The sequence below is a fragment of the Lampris incognitus genome, chromosome 20, assembly GCF_029633865.1.
Source record: "Lampris incognitus isolate fLamInc1 chromosome 20, fLamInc1.hap2, whole genome shotgun sequence".
Lineage (NCBI taxonomy): Eukaryota > Metazoa > Chordata > Actinopteri > Lampriformes > Lampridae > Lampris > Lampris incognitus.
Genome location: NC_079230.1, coordinates 19951687 through 19957686, shown reverse-complemented (window position 1 = coordinate 19957686; position 6000 = coordinate 19951687).

Genomic DNA, 6000 nt, shown 5'->3' with positions numbered 1-6000 from the left:
AAATTCCCCCAATGATGTGAGCAGATTACAGATATCTCACAGCCCCGAGTCAGCTCTTCCTGAGTACAGTCATCTCCATCACGTTTGGCTTATGGACTTGTTTTCTTGTAAGATGATCACTGCTAAATAAATACATAGTGTACTAAACACCAAGATTGTGACCTTAATTTCTAATTTGAGTAAAAGGAAACAGAATTCATGATGTAGTGATTATGACTTGCTTTTTTTTAGCAGTATTACTATCTGAACATATAATATGATGCACAGTTAGCGTCGACAGTTTGCGAATCCCATTAATGCATTCATCATGAAAAGTCCAAGACAGTCATAGCTTACTCTTATTGCATCTAGCTATACAAATAGCAATTTACAGAGCTAGCCATGGTGCTGAAAGCAGGGCCCAAACTTTATCCCTCACATTTTTTTCTGAAGCTTAAAATGAAGAACAGGACAACGCCTGTGGGATCCCTGAGCAGGAACCAGACAAAAGTTGCATTGGTATTCTGAGATAGCTCAAAGGCACTGATGCAAAGAATCACTGCACCCGGGAAGCATCTCAAGGGAGGGTTGGACTCACATGGCTGGGTGTATATAACATTTTACTAGGGGATACCTCCTCTCCAAGATTTCCCTTGAGGTTGACCATAATGGTAATACACAGCGGAGAGGAAAGGGGCTGCGGAGAGAGAGAGGAAAACTTGAGAGAGACGGTAGTTGAACGGAGACCAAAGAGGCGGAGAGAAAATGGGGGGGGGGGGACAAAACAGTCACAGCGACATGACTCAGGCTCCGTTCTACTCCCTCAACAAGAATAAGTGGTTTCAGTAATGCAAAACACAAGGCTCGACTACCCTAGCATGAGTCCCTTAGAGTGAATGAAATCCCTGCCACATGAAGCACGACCAAGTTTGATGTGACTGCCGCTCTTCACTCACCACCACTTTGCTTATGTGCATTACAGTGAAATCAAACATTTTCTGAATCTAAACCCATATTGAGTCCAGTGCAGGTGTATGAACTAGATTCAACACAATCCAAAACACCTTTTGGCCAGATAACAACTAGGCTATCAGCAGTAACTCCATCGGCAATGTGATACCTGAAAGTTTAGTCAACATAATAAGTTAGGGGGGAAAAAAATCAGCTAAAATCTGATTTTTTTTTATTTGTTTTTACCAGTACCTTTTGTATGGTCTGGTAGATCATTGTACATGCTTAATCATTCCCTTCAGGAATCTTGCATTGCCAGTTTATTTCTCCAATGCAGGGTGCATTCTCATTTTGTTTTTATTATGCAAGAGATGGGTTTCATCAGTCAAAGCAAGTGTTTTTAACAGTTGGAGAAGATCCATCTGGTATCCCTCACACTGCGGCTTAATGGGGAAAGAAATTCTCTTGAAAACTATTGAAGTAGTTAGTGTCTGTGAGAGTTAAAACTTTAATTTCACTCTTCCACTCAAAGCAGTTGGAAACCGAGATAGCGTTATTCCTGCTCTTCCCACGGATCATTAGAGGTCAATTAGAAGCGCAAACATTGACCTTAGCTGGGAATAATTAGTGGTTAACTGCTGCTGGAGCTTAGAGAAGAGCAATGCGGGACCTGAGGGAAACCTATAGTATAAAATGGACTGATCATCACTCTGGAAGCCAGCCAAACTCTGATGCACTGCAACCTGTGGTCTCTTTTCTGCAGTCTGGGTGATGATACTGTATTACTGCAGTGCACTAATTAACTCCAAATAAAAGAGTATTAAAAATGTCCAACCACGCAAAGTGTAGATGACAAAGAGCTGATATCAAGACATATATATATATATATATATATATATATATATATATATATATATATATATATATATATATAATCGGTTTTGAGCTCAAGCTGCCTGTTGGGCCAAATTTTGTATCCCTTGTGGATTAGGTATCTGAAAGAAACGATTACCTCGGTCTTCATTTTTTTTTGTAAATTGTCTTTGCTTGGGAGAAGACGTCTTCATTTCAGTGCTATGGATAACACAAAGTTAAGATATGCCCATCCTAACAACGTGATTTACACGCCATATTGACGGTTATGCGCTCAATGTGCCTTGGTGCAGAGGGGGAAATGAAGCATTGATTTTGCTTCATACATTTTTAACTGTTGACAGCCTTAAAATAGTAAAACAATCAATTGGGAAGTCAACACGTCGCCGTCTCTCATTTCCTTGCGTGAAATGGTAACGCTTACACCAGAATCTGCTTTAACTGAATACAAGGGATACATATTCTACAAGGGATGCAAAACGTGTCATTACGTGCCACAACGGACGGTAAATGCGATGTTAGTCAACCAATTTAGGCGAAAACTCAAAATGGGTCGTGAGGGCTTCAATTAACCCAAGCGGCAGAAAATAACACGACAATGGTAAAAAACTGATTCGTGATTAACATTCTTTCAAACAGAAGGCAAAAGTTCATAAGTGACACTAACTCGGTCTTGATTAGCTAAGCCATCATGCAAAGTTAGCCAACCAACAACAGTAGTTAATTCCAGCCAGGGAAGAGACACCCAACTAGCGAAAGCACTTGTCCTACCCCCAGGTGAGGAGTCTACTGCCGCATCCACCCTGGCGGAGATCGTCTCCACTTTCTTGGCGTCCATGGCGCTCCAAGTCTGGGGCTTTTCCGTCGATACCGTCTCGGTCACCGGGACATCCGTCTCTGCGGCTCCGTCAGCGTCGATTGTCGCCTCGGATGGATGGAAGAAGAGGAAGAGGGGGAGGAAGAGGGGGAGGAAGAGGGGGAGGAAGAGGAGGGGGAGTGACATCAACACCTGAAAAAGGTTAAAGAAGAAAAAAACCGCTCACTTTCTTCCGAAGAGAGTTTGTTTTCAATACACTGCAAACTTTTTTAAAATTTTATTTGAATGATAATGTTTTCTGTTTATAGATGAGAATTTGGTTCGTCCCCTCCAAATCCACTCCATTTTCCTCCTTTTGTTTCTTTCTCTAAAGGTTGAGCTGAGCGTCATAGACAAACCTTTCCCTACAAAGGAAGAATGAATGGACAGACTCACGCCATGGGTTAGTGATTTATGCCTACTTTGTCTGCGTGTATGTACACTGACGACAGCAAACCAAGACAAGAAATAGAGTTTTTTGGAAGATAATATATTTTCTAAGGTTAAATCCTGGTTAATAATCTTTCCTCTTTTATTTAAATACAGTGAACAGATTTATTAAAATAATTGTCGACACAGAAAACAGCTGGCTTGATTCTGACACTCCTCAAAATTACTTTTATCTATCTTCTAATGATCTCAGGGGGGACTTTTGGAGAAAGCGGCCATTATTTGTTCAGCCCTTTACCCAGGGTCACAAAAATACATGTATAGCAGGTCATGTTTATCTTTTGAATATTGATGCTTGAGGTACGGTTGATGCCATTATATTCCACATTACTGACATGGATTTTAACATGTATATGAACAGCAACAAGTAACGTAGAGCATCTAAGCAGCTTTCTAGTGACACCGTGATTCTTCAGGAGGTGTGAGCGGTGGGTCAGAATGCATTTGCAAGTCATAATCAGTGCAACCAAAGTCAGGGGATGTCAAGTCAAATCAGTGCAAACTAAGGGAACTCCGCTCGGTGCAGACTGCTGATGATGCACAGCCTGATGTTAATGTTGCATACCTCCCTTATGTCCTGCAAGCCCAGTGTTCAATAAACATCTTTTTTATTGTCACGTATGGGACCGTTCTCTCATGGGCCAACCCTGTGTAATAGCAGAAGTTGCACAAATACGCTGAAATTAAAGGCACCCCCTTCCTGAAATTTAGCTTTTTCAAACCCCTAAAATGGCGTTACACCAGCAGGAGATTGTCATAGGTGTGGCATGGCCCAAGTTTTCCCCAGTTATTGCTCTCATGTTTAGTTTTGTCAGTGACTCGCATCCCGTCTTCACTTCATTTTTAGCACATGGTGCCAACAATTGGATGAGCCTCAGGGTGATAGAGATAATGCCGGCCAATTGTGTGTGATTGTGTAAGTCTATGTAAGTGACATGATTTTTTTTTGGGGCGGGGGGTTATAAGACTAAAAGTATCCTTCAGCACATGCAATGAATGTTGTGATGTGGTACGGTGGTTGCAGGTTTTAAATGTTGCGTTTTTGTCCCGGTTTCATCCAATAAATATTCACTCACTGAGCACTTTATTAGGAACACCATATTGTAGTGTGGGTAGGGCCTCCCTTTGCTCTCAAAACAGCCTCGGTTCTTTGTGGCATGGATTCCACAAGATGTTGGAAACATTCCTTTAATATTCTGGTCCATGTTGACATGATTGCATCGTGTAATTTCTGCAGATTTGTCAGCTGCACATTCATGTTGCGAATCTCCCGTTCTTCCACACCCCAAAGATTTTCCATTGGATTCAGATCCAGTGACTGGGAAAGCCACTGAAGAACACTGTGCTCATTGTCATTTTCATGAAACCACTTTGAGACAACTTTTGCCTTGTGACATGGTGCACTATCATACTGGAAGTAGCCATTAGAACATGGGTAAATTGGGCCATGAAGGGATGCTCATGGTCAGCAAGAATACTCAAATAGGCTGTGGCATTTCAAGTGATGATTGATTGGTATTAACGGACCCAGAAAACATTCCCCACACCATTAGTCCACCACCACCAGCCTGGACTGTTGACGCAATGCAGGTTGGGTCCATGGTTTCATGCTGTTGGAGCCAAATTCCAACCCTACCATCTACCACTGCATCCTCAGCTTTCTGTTTCTGCTTGGGTTTTTTTTTCACACCATTTTGAGTAAACTCTAGAGGCTGTTGTGTGTGAAAATCCCAGGAGATCAGCAGGTATAAAAACACTCAAATTAGCCCTCCTGGCAACACCAATCATGCCACTGTCGAATTTTACTGAGATCACATTTTTGCCCCATTCTGTTGGTTGATGTGAACATCAGCAGAAGCTCCTGACCCTTATCAGCATGATTTTACACATTGCACTGCTGCCACACGATTGGCTGATTAGATACTTGCATGGATAAGTAGGTGTACAAGTGTTCCTAATAAAGTGCTCAGTGAGTGCATATTGAGAGAAAATTGCACATACACTGTTCAGCCAAAACATTAAAACCACTGATGGGTAAGGAAGGACATTATCTCTTTACAATGGCACCTGTCAAGGGGTGGGATATACATATAAGCCAGCGACTGAACAATCAGTTCTTGAAGTTGATGTGTTGGAAGTAGGAAAAATGGGCAAGCATAAGGATCTGAGTGACTTTGACAAGGGCCAAATTGTGATGGCTAGACAACTGGGTCAGAGCATCTCCAAAACAACAGGTCTTGTAGGGTGTTGCTGGTATGCAGTGGTCAGTGCCTGCCAAAAGTGGTCCAAGGAAGGACAACTAGTGAACCGGCGGCAGGGTCATGAGCGCCCAAGGTTTATTGATGCATCTGGGGAGTGAAGACTAGCTTGTCTGATAAGATCCCTCAGAAGAACAACTGTCACTCAAATTGCTGAAAAAGTTCATGCTGGCTATGATAGACAGGTGTCACAACACATAGTGCATCACAGCTTGCTGTGTATGGGGCTGTGTAGCTGCAGACCGGTCAGTGTACTCATGATGACCCCTGTCCACCGCTGAAAGTGCCTACAATGGGCACGTTAGCATCAGAACTGGACCACGGAGCAATGGAAGAAGGTAGCCTGCCCTGATGAATCACATTTTCTTTTACATTATGTGGACAGCCGGGTGTGTGTGTGTGTGTGTGCGTCGTTTACCTGTGGAAGAGATGGCACCAGGATGCACAATAGGAAGAAGGCAAGCCGGTGGAGGCAGTGTGATGCTCTGGGCAATGTTCTGCTGGGAAACCTTGGGTCCTGGTATTCATGTGGATGTTACTTTGACACTTACCACCTACCTAAACATCGTTGCAGACCAGGTACACCCCTTCATGGCAATGGTATTCCCTGATGGCAGTGGCCTCTTTCAGCCT